The 23,006-nt window shown below is 43.1% G+C and overlaps 1 long non-coding RNA gene across 1 annotated transcript; it reads right to left on the reverse strand.

Moving 5' to 3' along the window:
• Positions 1-550: 550 nt before the first annotated feature.
• Positions 551-1,693, reverse strand: LOC307020274. The gene is made up of 2 exons (XR_013802827.1): positions 920-1,693; positions 551-699 (listed from the first exon to the last, which is right to left on the reverse strand). It is a non-coding gene; the product is annotated as an uncharacterized lncRNA (long non-coding RNA).
• Positions 1,694-23,006: the final 21,313 nt, after the last annotated feature.

The following is a 23,006-nucleotide window of genomic DNA, read 5'->3' on the forward strand; positions in this document are numbered from 1 at the left end:
CTTTGTTTTTGACACTTTAAAATATTGCTATCCTACAAAAATGCTGTAAAAATCAGATTTATTATGTAATAAAGAAACATTTTCCGAGTAAAAAAATGTTTTATTGAAAAAAAAAATGTATGAATTTTTTTTTTCTTACCTTTATTATTCAATATTGCGATAAATACTGTACCGTGGACTTGTTATCGCGATATTATCGTACCGTGAGTTTTTGGTATCGTTACATCCCTAGTAAATTGTATAATTTTATTTTTCGTATTTGGGATTTCTCTTTTGTCACCTCAAATACACTTGGCCCTTTCTCTTTTCCATGCGGAAAATGGCAGCTGCATATTCTGCTTTTCTCATCTGGCTCCCTGTCTACTCGTCTACAATGAGACAATTATATAATTAATTACTAATAATGATTTAAACCTGTTATTACCAATATTTCACAAATTCTTCATGTAAACTTAAGAGCACAGCTGTATGTTGAGTGTCAGCTTTGCTTGGTTCATCTTACTGGGGGGCAGCTACATGTGTGTCGGTGCAGTCCACAATAATTTTGCAGTTGAAGGCAGAATGAATTTATTATTGACTCAGAATGAAGCACAACTTCATGTCATACAATACATTGACTTTATTTGTAATTGTGTAAAAAAATATGAGCATTGATTAGCAAGCAGGACCTGCAGGAACAGAGAACGGTGATGGATGGAGCTGGGAAGAGAGAAGAATAAAGAAAACAGATCAACTTTATTATCGGATATTACAAATTCAATTTCAAAACAAGTTGCCGCTCCTACAGTTTTCTAGTATGTAAAGATAATTTCACATGACCAATGCAAAATATCACACTCAATACATGTGTGTCTCGGTGGGGTGCATTGTGCCTTTGATGTATATAAATAATATACCATAACCAAATACTATTACGTACAGTGGAAATCAGGTTGCCAGAGCAGGTCAGTCCAGTGTGTATGTTCCTCAGGGTCTCAGCAGTTACAGGTGAGGTAAAGAAAATAAAAGAGAAAAAGGTCAGTAACAACACTTTAAAGTAACAACACTGAATAATTATCTCTTTTAATAATTTTCTCTCAGTAATCACTCAACTACTGTCTTTCCAACAAACAGATTGACTCACTCTCACTATCATCACAATGAAACACGTCCAGAAGAATGTCATGCAAAGCTGCCTGCCTGCCTGCCTTCCTTCCTTCGACTCTCCCTGAACTGCCTGATCTTTTAATGTTCAATGTTAACCATTTGTGCAGATAGCATTAAGTAGATCGCTGATGCTAATGTGGCGTTAGCCTACCTCCCGCCCCTTTAGCACATGGTGGAGGGGGCGATAGGCTACTCTTCAAATGTTTCACAAAATACTTACCATCATGACCACTCTTACTGTTTAACATTTTGGTTTACTACATGTTAAGGCTAATACAAATGACAAGGCTAAGTAATGTAATGTAATGCTAACTAACATGCTCGCTACTAGCTAGGTAGCTAACTTGACTATGTTCCATGCAAAACATGTATATTACCTGATATGTTTGGTCCAACGACTCCTGGTCCTTTCATCAGAAGGGAAGCGATAGAACGAGCAAGTGGTTTGATCACTTTTGTGATTACAAGCTTAGGGCTCTCAAGTTTTGAACAGAGTTCAGAGTGAGATTTTGGCAGCAGTGTTTGGTACTCCAACTTCTGGCTCCCCTCAAAGTTCCCATGAAGCCCTCTGTACCGCGAATGTCAAGGGGGGGGGGGGGGAGTGCTAGTGGAGTATGAAGCCCTCTGTATCGCGAATGTCAACGGGGGGGGGGGGTGCTAGTGGAGTATGAAGCCCTCTGTATCGCGAATGTCAACGGGGGGGGGGGTTGCTAGTGGAGTGCACGCGTCTCACACAAGCCTAGTTTGGTGGGCGGTACCCTGGAAAGAAATCTCTGCGCGAGAAATACAAGGTGTGGCGTGTGAGCGTTTGAATGGAGTGAAATGCGTGTGTCTCACGCCAAATGCGTGAGAGAGCTCTGCAACCTGGTACAAAGCACACAGGCATCTTGTAAAAGTGAATTCATTGGAGCAATCTCTTATATTTATTGGAGGTCTTCTTCTTCTTCTTTGCTTTAATTGCGAGATCTTCTTCTTCTTTGCTTTGCGAGTCGCAACCGTCGCAACCAGTCTTGGAGCATCACTATGACATCACTTGCGCGACCCAGAATGCATTTGGGATTTGTAGTCTTTCTAGTTGCGTATTTTTCATAGTCTTATATTTCAACAGTTTTACGACAAACTGTGACTTTTTTTACATGGAAATGATTGTTTAAGATTGACAAACATCATATGTGTCATTCGTGGCACAATTCAAACGGGATCAAAAGATAACTTTTCTCTCTCCATTGACTTCAATGTATAATTTTCCGCTTCCGGGGTCCTATGGAGGCTCCCGGAAGGGGAGGGACTTAGCCTCTCTTAAAGAGTCAGTCACGTTCTTGCGAAACACATGAAGTCTTTTAAAGACAGCAAAGTTGTGAAAGAAGCATTCCTGGAGGCTGCCGACGCGCTTTTGGGGGACAGTAAAAATAACAGTAGCATTTCAACAGGTTTTTGATATAATAAAAACTCAAGTTAGATACCATTATTAATCAGCTGTAAGTTTTAGTTTTTTTGAACTTATTCATTATAATTATTGTACAAAATGGTATAAGAATGCAAACATTAAGATCTGTTCTGTTTAAATTGATTATCAATTCAGGTCAAGAAACTAGTGTTGCTTGCATTCTATTTTAAATGCATTTATTTTTATACTCTAATAAAATGCAACAGAAAATGGGTTTGATTCTATTAATTTTGTCTTTTTTATTGCACTTTGGCAGCAGATTCCTGTTTAGCTTCAGATCTGAGTTGTCTTATTAGCCTAATTTATACTTTTGTAGCAACACTATTTTTATATAATGGCAAAGAAAGGGTTCAGAGTATTTTCTTTTTTTCCTGTGTCATATGTGGCAGCACTGCCACAAGTTCCTCTTCAGAGAGGGTCTTCAGTACATGTGGCAATATTGTCACCTGCCTGCGCTCATCTCTGAAACCAGACCATGTAAACAGGCTGGTGTTTCTTGAAAAAAATCTTTAAGAGATGACATGAGCTGCCCTACCAGCATTTGCCATGGTGGCCAAAACATTTTTATCTGGTCGTAAATTGTAGTTCAACATTTACTTCCTGTTACTTCTGGTCCATGACGGTTGGCCAGTCTACAACGTTTTACTGAGTGGAATATGCTGAACCAAAATGTTGGCTATGTTAAGGAGTAGGTTGTGACAGTGCACTGCAACATATTTGATTTAATTTATTTTGGTCTAATTTATTTATTTTTATTTATCATATTAATATATGTTTAGTATGGTTTTGGAAATGCGCTCCAACATATTTGTTGATCTTGTTTATTGGTAAAATATGATTTGTTTTAAAGTTCAATAAATGGTCAATGAATAATCGTCAAAATAATCGTGATATCAATTATTGATTGATTTATTCCCTATGTGTCAGTGATTTCATGTCAATTCGGCGAACATAAACATAAATGATCGTGGTGAAGATGATGATTAAATTAGGATTAAAAATCGAGAGCCGGGCTGCATTTCCTCCCGTTCGTTTTTTTCGACTAAACAACATTATTTTGTTAAATAACAACATGGTGATGATTTGTAAATGATTACATGTCTCTTATTTAGCACAGAGTATGATATCTGTGACATATGGATCTTAACAAAGTTCCGCTGTACATCCAGTGTACTGTATCTGACTTTATTTCATATGAGCTCCAGTGTGGAACCCCACTGCACCCCCTGGTGGATCAATGATCCATTGCAGCTGGCTTCATTATAAATACATTTATCTATCACGGGGGCGGTCTCAAGTCAAGCTGGAGGTTTTCCCTTGAGCGAGGGCAGATCACGTACCAATCACGGCCCTCGCGTTTCAAACTGTCTGAAATGAAGCGCTACATCTGTAGGACATCCGACTTTAATAAAATTGACAGACTGACAAATCATTCGTAAAAACATAGTCTCCATGTCATGCAACTCTCCAATCCAACTCATTCAACCCCTCACAAAATGCCGCATATGGGTTATATCTCTCACAGGCTCCGCCCTCTACTGGACTCTATGGGTACTACCCTCGATGCAAGCATTCAGCTACTGAGATTTCTATAGACGTAGCCGGCCTTGGGGCGGGCCTACCTGAATGCGCGCATCTCACCGTATAAAAGGAGGCCTCGCCTTCTGACTATCATCCCTTTCTCTTCAGCGAGCGGGCAACATCTGAAGCAGAGATAAGACGTTTGAAAGAAGAAGAAAGAGTTATCATACCTCCAGGGAGTCGCCACTGCTAGAGACCCGGGCCTGTCCTTCGTGCCCTGGCTTAAGTAGCGAGCGCCGATCCCGACCACCTTTGCTTTGAGTGTTTTGGGGACCAGGATATGGCCGAGGCGGTGACATTCACGTTCGCCATTCCTTCCGGGTCCGGCGTCCATGGAAGTCCACCGCCCGGGGCTGTACTCTCCCTGGATGATGATCATGGCGGCGGGGTGTGGGCTACTCGCTCATTGCTAGAGATGCCCCTGCCTCACCAGGTCAGAGCGATTACTGGGCCGCAAGGCCGAATAAGTATGGTACACGGGCCTTGCCCCAGGCCAAGTGAAACATTTTTTGTCAAAGCACTTAAGATATTCATTGCTATCGGGATGTTAAGAGCATTCCATGGAATATAACAAAAAGTGTTTCTCGAGTCGGTTTCTCAAACTTACCTACCCCACCTTTAAGTGCTTTGAAAAAAAATCCATAACAAAATGTCATCTGTGGAAGCCGTAGTACTGTAAAAAGCACGATGGCCTACCTGCCTGTCAGCCTTCCATCTGTGCACAAACTTATCTCGTGCCCTCATTGGTCATGTGCGCGTTTGTGTGTCGGCGCTCTGTAAGGAAGTGGCAGATTTTTTCCGGGTGTACATTTTCAAATTCTAGTGCACTCAAGCTGGTTTCTCAAATTACCTACCCCACCTTTAAAAGACTACTTTTATTGAATGAGAGTTTTATCTAGCACAATGAGCCTGGGGTGGTGGGAAGGGAGAACTGGGCCTCGGCATCGGCAGGAGTTGTAGTCGCCTATGAGTATTAGAATTTAGATGAACAAAGGCATAGAAAAACCCTGAAATATGTACTGACACAAAGCTACAACCCTCAATTTTGTAAGTAGTAGTAGTAAATACATATGTATATACAATATACAACACTACGCATAGTGCAATTAGCAGTAACAGTAATAAAATAACTGAATAAATAGTAGTAGAACCTTTATTTAGCCAGGAAAATCAATTAAGAACAAATTCTTATTTACAATGATGACCTGACAGAAAGCAAAAGGCGTCCTGAGGGGATGGGGTTTGGGAGAAGAAAAAAAAAAGGACAGACTCCGGGCACTACAGAACCCAGGAGACAACACAATGACACAGAGCAGAGATGACAGGCATATCAGTTAAACATATGTTGTGGTTCAATCTGTCATTAAAATAATATAGAACATTCATCTATTCATTCCTTCATGGCAAGGATAACTAAGCTGAATAGTGAATAAAGTGATATGTGAAAAGTACAATTAAAGTGAAATTAAATGACAGTGCGTTCCTCACCACTTCGATCTGGGTCCTCTGTCCTTGTGTCTTTTGGGTCTGATTCCTCACTACTGATGTCTGCCTCTGCATGGGCCCTCTCTCCTTATTTCTTCTGCCTCAGTCACCACTGCTATCTGGCTCCTCTGTCCTCTTGACTTGTGGTTCTGCAAGCTTAGTTCGACCTATGAATTTCAACAATGCTCCTGTAAAATATATAGATATAGTATTATGGGTCAACATTAAAATAACATACACTGGAGAGCAAAATGTGAAATTCCATTGACTGTAGGCTACATATTATCCACACAATTGTCAGCAGGGGCAATAACAACTAAAATGTGAACTAGCTCATCAGCTTTACCGGTCAGAAAATGTCCGTTAGCCGCGGGGCTATGTCCCGCTGTTAAACTCCATTGACTTGTGCTAAAATGTTAGCGATCTAAAGGTCCGCTATTTTTGGCTGTTTTGGGTCGACTTCAGTTGACTGTAACATCGAAAAACTTTGAAATTGGATGTTCACAAAGCTGCGGACCGGTTATACACTTATACACGAGGGAACTAACAGAGCTGATTTAACTAACGTTAGCTAATGTAGCTGTTGTAGTGCCGAGAGACGGGACATACGGATTAAGCAACTAGACTACTTGTAGTGTACATGCAGAATTATTTCAATTTAAAATAGTTTGAAATGCTCACACACATACCTGACTCTCGTGCTGTATTTTCCTCTCGTTTCTTTTTAATTTTCTGTTTCGAAGCACCTGATGAATGCTTTCTCTTTGACACTCACTTGACAGAATCAACAGAAAGAGGCGGCAACGCAGATTTGAATCTGTTCTTCTTTCTTTCTTTCGTGTTTATTGGCGGAGAGAGGACGGAGGTCAGCCACTGTCAGCGGAAGTGGCGCATTCGATTACTGTTTGGGCTGTCTGCCGTGGATGGGCTGCATTCCACTCCAAATAGCCTGTCGGCCGTAATATATTCATATATATTTATATATATATATATGTGTGCATATATGCATATATATATGCGTGCATATATATATGTGCATATATATGCATATTTATATTTATATATATGTGTATATATATATGCATATTTATATATATATGTGAATATATATATGCATATATATATATATATATATATGCGTGCATATATGCATATATATATGCGTGCATATATGTGTGTGTCTGTATATATTTATAAACTGTATATTATTTTCCATCATTCAATGGACAATTTGTACTTTTCTAATATATACCATCAAACATATGTTCATATATAAAGTGGGTAACTATACAAAACGAAGTGAGATAAATGTTTATGAATATCTGTTCAATTTTATGTAAACTTGTGTAACTCATGAAAGATAAATGAGTGTTTCAATAAAACTATAACATATAAAAATGTATAGTGCAGTTTTTGTTTTCATTGCAATATATTTTTTTATATGTATCAATATATAGCCATACATGGTCCATGCATATATTGCAATATATTTAAAAATATAAGGACTACTTTCCCATATATGGAAATGTATGATCCAGTATATTGTATTATATTTACCAATATATTACAATATATTTTTGTTTCATAAGGGCCTCATAACAATATTTTCTAAATCGATAAAAGCATTTCAATTAATATTGGGAGTCATGTCGTTACTTTGTTGAGAATGTGGCCGTGTAATAAGCGGGATAATTTGCAGCGACTTGTTCCTTATGGGGAAAATAACACCCTTCATGCTGATCAAGATCCCTCTTGTCTCATCTAGAGACTCTGCACCGTGCTCTGATGCTGTTGCTTTATGCTTTATGAACAACAGAGAAACATATTCTTCATGACCAAAATTGGAATTGAAATAAAAAATGAAAGTGAAACTTATGCTTGTCACCCTCTCCCTCCGGTCCACATTAATACAAATGATCCAAATACGTACGATTGTATGAACTATGAAAATATCTTAAAATCAATACAAATGTATTTATTATAAACGTTAGTCTTTAACACCTATCACTGTGTATATCACCATTCAAACTAGGGGTGCACCGAATGGGAAATTCTTGGCCGAAACCGATACCGAAAATAGGAAACAGTTGGCCGAAAACCGAATGCCGAAAGGCCGAAAATGATTAATAGAAATATATATATATATATATGTATACATTTTTTACCAATGTTGTTCAGCTACCTGATTATGGAAAAAGACATGATTATGGCAAAACTTAACTTAAATAATAATCACTATTATGGGTCCATAAAACATTTATTCAGCACTTTTGAATGCATACAGTACATTAATTCCAAGTCAAGTGCATTTTCTTTTCTCTGTAGGATAACTACAACAAAGTGCATTCAGAACAAAGCCAAGGTGCTTTAAAACTGCATAAACATATAGGCCAGTAGGCCTACAACAAAATATTGTAAATAAAGACTGTAACAGCCAGGCCTTCAACAACAACAAATGCACCTATAAGTGCATGCATACAAATGTGCAAACTGGATAAATCCCCATGAATGTAACTATTTACAAATGAAATTACAATTGAATTTCAAGAATCTGTAAATAAGGCTGTCTGTCCTCATAAGCAAAGTAGTAAACATTGTATAAAGATACATAAAGTGAAAACTGGATACAAAATCCACAATCAATTACAAATTAAATTACAATTTCAAGAATCTGCAAATAAGGTGGTCTGTCCTCATGAGCAATGTAAACAACATTGTATCATTTAGATACCGAAAGTACAATATATTGAACACTGTGCTGCTGTCATTTCCCCCTAATGATAACCTGAGATGGTGAATTATAACTCACAATGAAAATTGTTCAGGAAAGTGGGTATAGAGTAGACATGTAGAACTAGATAAGCTTATGATAAGCCAGCCTTGTCTACTTATTAAGGAAAAGTGGGAGGTTATTTTTAATGAACAGTAGCTTCTCTGCTTTATCAGCCATAAGTCTGTTCCTCTTCTCATCAAGCACATGAGTGGCAGCGCTGAACAGTCTCTCGCTGTCAGTGCTTGTGATTTGATCTTACTCTGCATATTTGTCCGGGTGTTTTGATTTCAAGTGGTGGAGTAATCCCGAAGTGGTGAAAGTCTTTGCAGTTACACCCCCTCGAGAAATGTCAGCTGAACACGTTTTACAAATCGCAATCCGCGCCTCTTTCTCTGATATTTTTTAAATATCTCCAAGCGCCAGACATGTTGGCTGTGAGCCAGCCGCGAGCATGGTCGCGCGCCGTGCTTGTCGCCGCGTTTTCATTACGTCATCACAACAACACATTAGCTTACCAACGTAACCCTGTTCCCTGACATTCGGTGATATTTTTTCGGTGCTAGAACCCTTTCGGCCGAAAGCCGAAAGGGCCTTTTAAACCATTTTCGGCCGATAATTTTCGGTGGCCGAATATTCGGTGCATCCCTAATTCAAACATCTTTTAAAAGTTGAACAAACCCCACACAGCTCAGTGAAATGTTGACTTTATTTGATCATTTCAGTAAAAACTAACGTTCATATTTATCTTTTTGATTATAATACTGATGAACGTTCAAAACAAAGCACTTTGGCAAGTTACCACATACATTTTAAAATGCTTAATAAGCACCGTAACTTTCATGATATAATTTCTCCGTCATAATCGTTTGTGTCTGTGAACGGCCGACTGTTGTGTGACGTCAAATGCTGCGGCTACAAGGCATTGTGGGGCAGCATTTTCTCCTCTCCTTTTAGTCCATGGGCCAGACCAGATTTTGGTACCACTCAGAGTGGCAAAGTCTAGTAACATTTTTTGAAAAGGTACATGTCCATAGATGATATTTTGGTATGATAACCCATCCTAAGTGGTAGCTTTTTGACAGTTATCAGCTCATAAAGTTATCAACCCCCTGCAAAAAATAGGCCTCTAAACGCCGGGGGCATATTTTGTTTTGTGCTCATTTTCAGAACTTTACTCATATGTTATGAGGGCATGTTTGGTAGCATTTTAAAGTGTACAATCCTAGCTTTCATTTAGACCTAGTTTTGGGCCTATCTAAAAAATATAAAGGTCACATGGTCAAAGGTCAAACTGTCTCAACAACATTTTTTCCACTATTTTCGCCTAAACTGTAGTCTTTTTTATAGCACTGTGAAATGTAGGAACAGCACTGACACAAATAACAAAAACTGAAATACTCACAGGACTGTAACAATTCAGGAAATGTATAATCTTCCCATAATATCCTGCTATGAGGGAGGATATGGGTCTTTAAGTGGAACATGGGCCCAGGCGAGAATTGACAATAACTGCTAATTATTTGGTATTTGTCACAGAGTTTTTATTTAGATTTGCCCTAATCATCACATCCATCATCATCATAGTCCACAGTGAAGACACAACTTCTTCATCCTCCTCCACCCTCTGATTTGTGCATTTTTGAAAACATTGAACATCTGAAGTCAGCGTTAAGAGCGTTAAGGTGGGGTGGGGGTGGTGGGGCATGGTGGGGCGTCAGGTTTTAAATTCTCTTTAAATACTTTTCAAAAAACTTTACAAACATATGGGTTTTTGTTATAATGTTAATAGAAATGTAAGAAGAATCCCTCAGAGTGTAAACACTGAAACATGAACTATACTGTGTGTGTATCAGACGGCCAAGTGCAGGGGAGTTCCTGTGGTGTGTGTGGGCGGAGGGGCAGTGTTCGGAGGAGGAGGACAGGGAGTGGGAGGTGGCCTCCTTCTGCAGCTCCGCTCTTAGGATCAGCAGCTCCTTCAGCGTCTGATGCACCAGCACCTGGAGCACATGGGGCACAGGAATAAAAACTACAGGAACATTTGCACAATAACTTTTTTCTGTATCCTATATAGATCGATCTTTATCTTTATTCTATTTTATTTTATCTTATTTTATTTAAATCTTTAATTTATCGCTACCTTTTACTATTTTTTGTATCTTACCTGGGGTCTCATGTGGGGGTTGCCCTAATCATCACATCCATCATCATCATCATCATCATCATAGTCCACAGTGAAGGCAACTTCTTCATCCTCCTCCACCCTCTGATTTGTGCATTTTTGAAGTTTGCACATTTCTGTGCACTTGAAGTTGTTGGCGAGGCAGGAGCAGCCTGGAAGCCTACAGGTCTTTACACACTTGCAGGCCATGAGCTCCAAGACAGCCTTTGGAGCTGGGAGCCCTCGCATCCAGTCCAACACCAGCATACCTACAGTAAAAGAAGAAGTGTAAGATCCAAGTCACACACTTTCCATGTCTCATCTACTTCACTAAAGAACTGAAATGTACAGAAATTACCTATACTGTTGCAGTGAATTTACTAAAAGCATACCTTTGACGTCTGTTTTCCATCCATAACCTTTTGGCTCTGGTATGCCTGGTTGTCCTTCCAGACATTGCCTCCATACTGCTGCCTGGTAATTTGCGCGCTGTGTATGCAGCTGTAAGCAGTCCCTGCAAGGCGGAAGAAGGCTTGACTCCATTTCACCCCTTTTGGTGCAGAACATCAGGTACCGAAGGTCGTTCACATCACATATGTCGGATGATGGTGCATACATCTGACACACAAAGGATTCCATGGCTCTGTGTAAGTGCTCTGATACATCCCATGATGTTCCCAGGGATTTGAAGCCCTCTTGATATGTCCTGTTTCCTTTAACTGTTACGACTGATTAAACGGGTATGAACTCAAATGCACAACTCACAGAATTTAACAAAAAAAAGGTTTTATTCAAACCAAAGCTCAACGATAGTGGTACAAAAACAAAATCACTCTTAAAGAGGAAAAACACTAGGAGCATGAACAACAAAAATACTTAAACAAGACGTGGCTCAAAGCTCTGCTTGGGGTTAATCCTGGATCGCTAATGCTGGTGGTAGTCACAAGGAACGAAACGAACTGGCACAGGACAAAGGGAGACGAGGACAATAAATACACCAGGTAATGGAGAACAGGTGGAAACAATCAGGGGCGGGGTCGACAATCACAGGAGTGGGAGACACACAAGGAAGGGAGGTCAGAGTATCTGAAACGAGAGGGAAGGTTACTATTCAAAAATAAAGGGGAAAATCACTAGACCCAGACAAAAACTAACTAACATAATTTGCGAGACATGACAGTACTCCCCCCTCTAGGGACGACTCCTGACGGCCCAGGAACCTGAGGGTGCTGGCGGAAAAAGTCATTCATGAGAGTTTGATCCTCAACAAATCTTGATGGGATCCAGGAGCGTTCCTCTGGTCCATAACCCTCCCAGTCAACCAGGAACTGTCTCCCTTTGCCTCTGTTCCGGACCGCCAACAGGCGCTTGACCGTATAGACCAGGCCGCCGTCGAGCATTCGGGGGGGTGGAGGGGGTTTGGCCGCGGGAACCATGGGGCTTTCCTTTACCGGCTTCAGTCGTCCCACATGGAAGGTGGGATGAACCCTCAGAGACCTGGGGAGACGAAGGCGAACAGAGACAGGGTTAATTACTTTGGCCACTGGGAATGGGCCTACGAACCTAGGTGCCAATTATCGTGACACCACATGAAGGGGAAGGTCCCTGGTAGAGAGCCAGACCCTCTGGCCGGGCCTGTACTCCGGAGCTGGCCGACGCTTCCGATCTGCCGCCACCTTGATGCGTTCCCCACTCCTTAGAAGAGCCCTGCGGGTGGCGGACCAGATCCGGTGACAACGCCGAACCAGGGCATGGGCGGACGGGACTGTGACTTCCTTCTCGAGGTCCGGGAAGGTAGGAGGTTGATACCCATAGGCAGCCTGGAAGGGAGTCAACCCAGTAGGGGCCGTGGGGAGCGTGTTGTGGGCGTACTCTACCCATGTGAGATGCCTGCTCCAGGAGGAAGGGTTCTGGAAGGTGAGGCAGCGGAGCCCAGTTTCTAATTCCCGATTAAGGCGTTCGGTCTGGCCATTGGACTCCGGATGGTACCCGGATGACAGGCTCACCGACGCCCCGATGAGGTTGCAGAACTCCCTCCAGAAGCGTGAGATGAACTGCGGACCCCGGTCTGAGACAATATCTTTGGGGAAACCATGGATACGGAACACATGAGTCATCATGATCTCTGCCGTCTCTTTGGCAGATGGCAGCTTGGGTAAGGCAATATAATGAACCATCTTAGAAAAACGGTCCACCACCGTGAGTACGGTGGTGTTACCTTCTGACATTGGGAGCCCAGTGACGAAATCCACGGAAATCTCAGACCAGGGCCGGCTGGGAACCGGAAGCGGCTGGAGCAGCCCCATCTGTGCCCTGGAGGATGTCTTGTTGCGGGCGCAGACAGGACAGGCCTCCACATACTCCCGGACCTCACGCTCCATGGATCTCCACCAAAAACGTTGCTTGATAAAGAATATGGTCCTCTTGACGCCAGGATGGCAGGTGAGCAGCGATGAGTGAGCCCAATGGACGACCTGTGGACGTACAGTAACAGGCACAAACAGACGGTTTGGCGGACAACCACTAGGTGCTGGGCTCTCACCGTTAGCTTGCTTCACCACAGATTCTATTTGCCAAGTGACCGCCCCTACCACACGGTTCAGTGGCAGGATGGATTCAGGCTTCTTGGCAACCGGCTCGGGGTCAAACAAACGGGACAGGGCATCCGGCTTGGCGTTCTGGGACCCCGGCCTGTAAGACAGAGTGAAGTTAAAACGGTTAAAAAACAGAGACCATCTTGATTGGCGAGAATTTAGTCTTTTAGCCTTCCTAATGTACTCGAGATTCTTGTGGTCGGTCCACACTATAAAAGGGAGCTGAGCCCCCTCCAACCAATGTCTCCATTCCTCCAGAGCAATCTTTACCGCCAACAACTCACGGTTCCCCACGTCGTAGTTCCGCTCTGCAGAGGAGAGTTTCTTGGAGAGAAAGGCACAGGGATGAAGTTTGTTGTCTTCCTTGGACCGCTGCGACAGGACAGCCCCCACCCCTTCATTTGAGGCGTCAACCTCTACAACGAAATGACGAGTTGGGTCGGGGATGATGAGGATGGGGGCTGAGGTGAACCTCTCCTTGAGACGGCGGAAAGCCTCCTCGGCCTGAGGAGACCATACAAAAGGCACCTGAGGGGACGTGAGAACATGAAGGGGAGAAGCAATGGCACTGAAACTTCTGATGAAGCGCCTGTAAAAGTTAGCAAAGCCTAGAAAACGTTGCACCCCCTTGCGGTTGTCTGGCGTAGGCCACTTAGCCACCGCACTGATTTTGGCCGGGTCCATCTGGATCAGACCAGGAGCTATGATAAAGCCTAGGAAGGATACAGTCTTAGCATGAAACTCACATTTCTCTGCCTTCACATACAGTTTGTTCTCCAGGAGTTTTTGGAGGACCTGACGTACATGGTGAACATGAGAGTCTTTGTCAGGTGAGTATATTAAAATATCGTCAAGATATACAAACACAAAACGGTTTAAAAACTCCCTTAAAACATCGTTAATGAGTGCTTGAAAAACTCGGTGAGACCAAATGGCATGACGAGATACTCATAGTGCCCTGTGGGTGTGTTAAAACCAGTCTTCCACTCATCTCCCTCACGAATTCTCACCAGATGGTAGGCATTACGCAAGTCTAACTTGGTAAAAATGTTAGAGTCTTGAAGTTGTTCAAAAGCAGTAGCCATGAGGGGGAGAGGATACCTGTTCTTTACCGTAATGTCATTTAAAGGAGAATAATCAATGCATGGCCTAAGGGACCCGTCCTTTTTTCCCACAAAGAAAAAACCCGCCCCAGCCGGGGAGGAAGACGGGCGGATCAGACCTGCACGAAGAGAGGTGTCAATGTACTCCTTCATAGCCTCCTTCTCCGGACCCGAGATGGAGTATAACCTACCCTTCGGAATTGGAGCCCCAGGTAACAGATTGATGGCACAATCATACGGCCTATGAGGAGGAAGGGAGGTGGCGCTCACTTTACAAAATACCTTGGCCAGTTCATCGTAACAGGGGGGAACAGAAGTTAAATCTGGGGTTTGATTCTTGTGGTCCAGGCTATGTTGAGTATTAGTAACCCGATCGGTACTACATTCCCCAGAAACCCCTCCTACTGCCATGTTTCCCACACACTTAAAACAATCCTGTGAACACTCCTGCCCCCACCCCTTAATTTTACCTGACCGCCAATCAACATAGGGGTTATGCTTGGTTAGCCAGGGAAAACCTAGGATGAGAGGATGTTGAGCAGAATTAAACAGGTGAAACGACATGAGTTCACAATGATCATCAATCATGATAGTGACGGGTTCGGTCTTGTGTGTGACATGAAATAGAAGTTTGCCATCCAGAGCACTGGCTTTCAAAGGGGACGACAAAAGTTCAGTATTAAGTCTCAGTTCATGAGCTAATCCCCAATCCATCAGGCTTTCGTCAGCCCCAGAGTCAATTAACACTTTTTGAGAGTTACTTCTTTCATGGCAGATTACCTTTATGTTGGTCAACTTGCGGGGAGGAAAGTCTGCCGTGGAAAGACGGCTCACCAGTGCCCTCCCTTTCACTGGTGAGCCCCGTCTTTTACCGGGCATCCAGAGAGAAGATGACCTTGTTGACCGCAGTAAAAACATCTTCCCTCCAGCAGGCGGCGCCGCCGCTCCTCCGTGGACAGCTTGGCACGTCCCAGCTGCATTGGCTCCTCGGCCTTGTTGGGGGACGCTGATCTCTGGGATGGAAGGAAAGAGGAACGTGGCATGGCAGTCTCCTGAGAGTGAGAAGAGTAGGAGTGCCCTCTAGGGTGGAAATAGGGTAGTGCAGCCCTGTCCTTCTCCCGTTTCCTCTCAGCAAGTCTGTTATCAATCCTTATGGACATGGCAATGACAGAGTCTAGTTCCACTGGCAGATCCAAGGGTGCCAGCTGATCCTTAATAGGGTCAGAAAGCCCATTAATAAAGGCATCGAACAAAGCAGAAGAATTCCAGCCACTATCGGCCGCAATGGTGCGAAATTCCACTGCGTAGTCTGACACACTGCGTCTTCCTTGACTTAACTTGTAAAGAGCCTGAGCTGCTTCCCTGCCTGGGGACGTGTGGTCAAAAATGTTCGTCAGGGAGTCCGTAAACTGTCCCAAAGACTCGCATATCGGCGAGTCACGTGACCATTCAGCCGTAGCCCACGCCGCCGCTCGTCCGGTGAGATGGGAAATCATAAAAGCCACCTTGGATCTCTCCGTGGGAAAGGCTGTCGGTAGTTGGCTATAATGTAAGCTGCAATTCACCAGGAATGGACGGCAGTCATGGGATTCCCCGGAAAACTTCTCAGGCGGAGCCAGGCGGATTGACACGGTGTGGGAAGCGGGCGCCGGGTCCGCATTCGCTTCGGGTCCGGCCGGAGGTGGGTGTGAGGGCTCAGTCTTGAGGTGAGCGAGCAGGTGGTGGATCTGCCCCGCCAGGTGGTTAATCTGGTTTGTAACAGATGACTCGAACTCCCTCTGGCTGTCTGTGACGTGTGATACTCCCTGCTGGATGGCCGTTAACTGATCCTCCTGTTGAGCGAGGCGGCCTCCCTGAGAGCGAAGCGCTGCTCTCAGCTGTTCAGAGTCGGCTGGGTTCATGTTTAGGCCAGTTCGTACTGTTACGACTGATTAAACGGGTATGAACTCAAATGCACAACTCACAGAATTTAACAAAAAAAAGGTTTTATTCAAACCAAAGCTCAACGATAGTGGTACAAAAACAAAATCACTCTTAAAGAGGAAAAACACTAGGAGCATGAACAACAAAAATACTTAAACAAGACGTGGCTCAAAGCTCTGCTTGGGGTTAATCCTGGATCGCTAATGCTGGTGGTAGTCACAAGGAACGAAACGAACTGGCACAGGACAAAGGGAGACGAGGACAATAAATACACCAGGTAATGGAGAACAGGTGGAAACAATCAGGGGCGGGGTCGACAATCACAGGAGTGGGAGACACACAAGGAAGGGAGGTCAGAGTATCTGAAACGAGAGGGAAGGTTACTATTCAAAAATAAAGGGGAAAATCACTAGACCCAGACAAAAACTAACTAACATAATTTGCGAGACATGACATTAACAAGTTTGAAAGCACAGAGTTTCCCTCTTCCTGCAAAAGCACTCACACTATCACAACCTGTAAAGGCATGGAGACCTACAAGAGCATCACAGAGATCATCTCCATGGAGTTCAGCAAGGGTGCTAATGTTGATGTATCTTGTTCTATTCTGACTCCCACATTTCAGGTACATGGTGCAGTTTATCTTCTTACAGTTCCCTAAGCAAAGGACCATGACATCTGTGTCCTCACTCACAATCACTGTAGTTTTATAGCCATTCTGGCTGGCATGAGCAGCATGTAGGAGCATGCGGGTGTCTGCCTCCTCATGGGAACACTTTAACTCCATCACAACTTTCACATCTTTGTTCTTAAGACAATAGTATGTCTCTCCACATGTTACAAAAAGCTGCTTTTCTTGAAGCTTCACCTGGTTTTCTGGCAGCTTCCACTGGTCCACAATGAACTTGATCAAGGCAGTTTTGCTCTCTGGATTGCTTAAGAGTTTTCTCCACTGCACAACATTGTGTCCCGGGGCAATGTTCTTCCATTGAGTGCTACTTGTTGCACCTCGATTGTCTCTCTCAGCATTCTTGATGGATGTTTTCCTGTACACATCAAACACCACATCTATTCGTGTACTCTTTCCTCCTTCATGCAAAGCAAAGTTCAGCACAGAACCAGCAATCTCTCCAAAAGTCTTGCCATCACCTTTCAGTTTCTGAACAAGGCTCATTCCATCAATGATGCATGCAGAGAGATTTCCAATATCTTCAACTGCTGATGCTGATTTCTCTAACTCTCTAGCAAGAGCGGCCTTATTGGTCTTTCGCAGCGAACCGTCTGGATTTGAAAGTGACCAAGGCAGTGGACCAAGTGGATGAGCCAGGACATCTTTAATGTGAAGACTTCTACTTTGTGAAACAATTATCATATGCCCAAAGAGATTTCTGTCTGCTTTCAATATCAACTCCTTGTTTTGTTTTTGATTTCCTCTGTCTCTTTTTGTGAGGCTTGAGAATGTCTTCAGATTCTGTTTTTTCATTCTGTCGTGGAATTTGGTTTCTGGTGATTCTTTTTCCAAACGCTCACTTCTGAACTTCTGATATGCTTCCTCTCCAGTCTGGTGAGCTTGCAGCAGATCACTGGCTATGTCTGGTGACACAGCCATTCCTGTGGAAAGACTGATGATGTCAGACTGATCTGGACTGAGAGGGTTTACCCAGCTATTTTTCATAAGCTCTACAAAGGCATTCACATCAGCCCTGTCCTTCTCTATTCTGGTCTTCTGTAGATCGTGATGACTGAAACTGCCTGTAGTTTTGGTGCCTGTCATGTTCCTGAGTTGCCTTAGGTACTGACTTCTGTTTTCTGAAGTGAGATAGTATCTGGTGACTGCTCCTGCTTTTAGGCTGAAACCCTTGGTTCCTCCAGCAGTCTGGGTGTCCTTGTTTATGGTCTCCTCAATTGTCTGGTCAACTGGAATCTTTCCAAAGGGATTGTTCCCACTGAGCTGGACAGACAAACCACCCTTTGCAATGTGTGCATGAACAGCAGGATTATCAGTCTCCAGGCGAGACATTTGTGCATAGTAGTATGTCAGATATCTGGCATAGTTGATCCTATCATATGCAAAGCACCATGGAATGATGGCTCTTATTGCTGTAAGATGCATCATCCAATTTCCCTCTCGTGATGCTCGAATTAGACAAAGCAGAATCTCAACCATGTCCACATAGGACATCCAGAAGGCAGACAGGGGACCATTGTCTTTTCTGAGGAAGCTGAGGTACTCATTAAATTGTGTCAGAATACGTTGACATGAATCCTGCTTGAGAGTTTCCTCAAATCTTGTCTGTGTTAATTCTTCACACAGGTTGTTGGCAGTTTGCAGAGTTGTTTCCAGGTGAATAATATCATCCTGGTGATTCTCTTCTAACCAAGGTTGAAAACCTTCCCATGCTAGTCTCAAGAAAGCCTCATAGAGCAGTTTGTGGAGCCTTACTGCACGATTATACTTGTGCCCATCAATAACTCCTGAGACTGAGCCGTCAGCTATCACTCCTGCTTCTATGCAAAGGTCTCTTAGACCAGCATCTCCAAACCGTTGGCCAATTGTTGCCATGAAGGCACAGGTGGTATGGAAGACTCCCATTCTAAGGATGATGTCCTTGAGTAGCTCCTGGTTTTTCCAAGTAATTTCAACAGCTTTGGCATACAATGCCTGGTCAAAGACAACAATTATGTTGTTAAGCTGCAGAGATTTCATGATGTTTAGTGACTGGAGAAGTATCTCATTTACTGTTGATAGCTGTGTAGCAGGAGCATTGATTGTAGGCAAATAGCCTATATTATCTTCTTGTACACATGTTTCACTGTGGGTGAGGATGTTGAACCCAGTCCAGCTACATATATCTTTGTTGGAAAGACGAGCCATCAGCCACATGTGTTTTTTGTCTGCTGCATCCTTTAGACATGTGGTGTGATCAGTATCAATTGTCTGTACAAGAGGAGGGTTGGCACGCTCTCCTGCGTTGTAAATAGGAAGCATCATCTCAACTGCACCAATGCTTCTCATCTTGGTTTTTGGGATACAAGGCAAAGATCTGATCTCAGCAGAATGGTCAGTGATAGGCTTTGCTTGCACAGCGATTCCATTCACTCTGTGTGATGTCCCCTTGCCACTGATTGTTTCCTCCAGTCTGTCTATATTGTCCCATGCCAATGTTGTGAGCAGACCGGGTTTGATGTTTTGTGGTAATGGGATGGTGTCTTTACTTGCTGCTTGCTTCTGAAGACAGAGGGCCGTGTCTATTTCTTCTACCTGAGAATATGATACACTATGGCCGAGTCGGTTTAGCATCTGTATCAGTTCCACATTTCCAGTAAGAGATTTGACAGCAAAGGGCAATAAAATGTGTTTTGCAGGCTTAACTTTGCCAGAGGTAACAGCATAAACTAAATCTTGACCAAAGGATGCAGTGAGCCTTTGCACTCTTTGCGATGGGTTATCACTTCCTGTGGTTTTACCTGTTAGGAGTGTCTGGAGAAACTCTACTAGACACAGAGGAATGCTGTTCATCTTTTCCAGATCTGACACATGTGGTGGCCATGCCTGAGTAATATCCTGTTTCTGGATATCATTTCTGATCTTCAGTGCCACTTGTGATATCACATCACTGCCAGTATTGGATTTGAACAACTTCTGTTCCTCTTTAAGTTCATGGAAAACTTTTACAAGTTCATCCATTTTCAAATTGTCAGGATATACCAACAGCTTTCCTGTGTCATTTGGTGTGATATGTAAAGATGGACCAAATTCAGCTTCAACTCTGCGGCGTAAGTGTTTTTTTATTGAGGGTATCACCTGTGTTACACCACACTTGGCCATTTCTGTAACAAGCATATTAGTCAGGTCTGTGAATGCGACTACTGTATGATGTTCAATCAGTTCTTCTCTAATATATGCAAACACTTTAGAGAGTGCCATTTTTTCTGCTGCTTCATATGGGGACTCTATTTCATCAACCTCAAACCTCCAGAGCTACTGTATGTACTTTGGACTGCTGCTGCTGATATTAGGGCAAAGATGTAAAGAAAACTAAATAAAATCTCTCATGGCCTGCAAGTGTGTGAAGACCTGTAGACTACCAGATTTCTCCTGCCTCACCAACAATCTTGACTGCACGAAAATGTGCAAACTGCAAACATGCACAAATCAGAGGGTTGAGGAGGATGAAGAAGTTGTCTTAACTCTGGACAACAACGATGATGATGATGATGATGATGATGATGATGATGATGATGATGATGATGATGATGATGATGATGATGATTAGGGCAAAGATATATAGAAATCTAAATAAAAACTCTGTGACAAATACCAAATAATTAGCAGTTATTGTCAATTCTCGCCTGGGCCCATGTTCCACTTAAAGACCCATATCCTCCCTCATAGCAGGATATTATGGGAAGATTAAACATTTCCTGAATTGTTACAGTCCTGTGAGTATTTCAGTTTTTGTTATTTGTGTCAGTGCTGTTCCTACATTTCACAGTGCTATAAAAAAGACTACAGTTTAGGCGAAAATAGTGGAAAAAATGTTGTTGAGACAGTTTGACCTTTGACCATGTGACCTTTATATTTTTTAGATAGGCCCAAAACTAGGTCTAAATGAAAGCTAGGATTGTACACTTTAAAATGCTACCAAACATGCCCTCATAACATATGAGTAAAGTTCTGAAAATGAGCACAAAACAAAATATGCCCCCGGCGTTTAGAGGCCTATTTTTTGCAGGGGGTTGATAACTTTATGAGCTGATAACTGTCAAAAAGCTACCACTTAGGATGGGTTATCATACCAAAATATCATCTATGGACATGTACCTTTTCAAAAAATGTTACTAGACTTTGCCACTCTGAGTGGTACCAAAAAGTCCAATTTTGGCCTCTGGCCCATGGACTATTTCGGTTAGGGAGGTCCAGTGGTTCCGAAGCTAAAGGAGGTTATAAAGGAAGTTTGAAACCTCCTTTCCTATCATTCTAGAGAATTTGAACGGCACTTATCATGGCTGCCACTGAGGGACTTCCGGGTCATTTCACTCGGTTAGGAAGGTTCCTAAGCTAAATGGATTATTCGAACGCAACCCTTGCTTCTGAGGAGGGGGCGGAAGTGTCCCCCCTAAGATAAGCCAGATGTCACCGCTCACCTGCCAAATGTTCCACCTTGGCGCTACTTGCTCGTATTGCTTCTCAAGCAGTACAGATAAACCATAAAATGATATGAACTTCACCAAAATAAATACAGATAATGTTGGGCTTTTCAAAACAATAAATTCACTGTTTAGCAAAAATAAATAAAAGTAAATACACAAATAATTGTACCATTTTTGGGGTGTACCACATTTTTATCAAAGTCTTTTGCAGTGGAAATTTGTCTCGAATGACTAATTTGTGTAGTCCAATCGAATGATACCGGAGGGTTAATGTTGGAGTTAAATGCATCAAACTGTATACATTTCAATAATCATAAAATCATGGTCATAACCATTAAAACATACCATTTCCAATATAAAAAAACACTGAAACTTGTTTATTTATTTATTTTTGGTTCATTTATAGTTGTGAGTGTGTCTGTGCTCCTGAATCAGCCTCTCTATCTAAACACTCAGAGAGTCCTTTACCTCACCTGAGCTGAGATTATCCCGAGCTTGAATGACACACAGAGAAAAATCAAGGGCTTTGATTTATGATCTGTATGACAGTGGCCATGTCGGCAGGCCACATCATGTAGACAGCCAGTAACCCTGTGTGAGGCAGGCCACTTAACAGGCCTGGCCATCGGGAAACCCCCCGGTCCTCCCGATGGCCAGTTCGGGACTGGGTACAGGAGGCGTAAAGCGAGGGATCATTGTCCACAAGTTAATCGATCGCAGATGTCGTCGTGGTCGCGGAGGAAAACAAAAATTATTATAAAAAATATATATATATACTTGGCCCGCCCAAGTATAGTCTATGTGTGGGAAACCCTGTACTCCACTGCAAACATTAGGAGAGATATAGAGCAGTTAGAGAGGGAGATCAGAGAGTTAGAGAGTGTGTCTGCTCGAAATATAGAACAGTCCCTCCTAAAACAACAACAGCTTAATTGTTTTCTTCAGGAGAAAGCCAAGGGAGCTCTGATTAGAGCCCGTTTTACTTCCATGAGAGACATTGATGCACCAACCACCTTTTTCTTCAACCTGGAGAGGTCTGTGGGCCAAAGGAAGCAGATGGTATGTCTGCGTCTCCCCGATGGACAGGTAACCTCTGAACCTGCTGAGATGAGGAGGCATGCAGTGTCCTTCTACACGGACCTGTTCAAAGCCGAAGCTTGTGACCAAGCCCGCCTTAACCTGCCATCAGGCCCTGGGGCTGATGGGTTTTGTAGGCCCCCTATTTAAACAACAAATCAAAGTCATTTATAGCCTCGGCAGGCTCTGTGATCGCACTTCTCCACTCTGCTCTACGCGCGCCTGGTCCTCTCCTCCAGATGAGTGACGTATCGGGCCTCCCTCATGTATGCCGTTGGCTCCCCCTCCACGTAGCAAGTCCTCGTCGTGCTCTCCATCTCCTCCAACAGATAATGTCCTTCCTGTCAGTTTTTCCTCTCCCGCTACTCCATCGCTATATGAACCAGACAGCCTACTTGGCTCCGAGGCCCCGCGGCCGGCACCACTCCCGCTCGGTACAGAACTAATCTGTCCTTCCTCCTCATCCTGGCCTACAGGTTTAAAATAGCCTGTAAGCTTCGGCATTTTTTGTAATAGCTGCTTGTCTCGAAACCCCTTTTCCCTCAACAATTTCCTTTTCCGAGCG

Source organism: Notothenia rossii (genome assembly GCF_949606895.1).
Source record: "Notothenia rossii genome assembly, chromosome: 9".
In the NCBI taxonomy this organism is placed as follows: domain Eukaryota; kingdom Metazoa; phylum Chordata; class Actinopteri; order Perciformes; family Nototheniidae; genus Notothenia; species Notothenia rossii.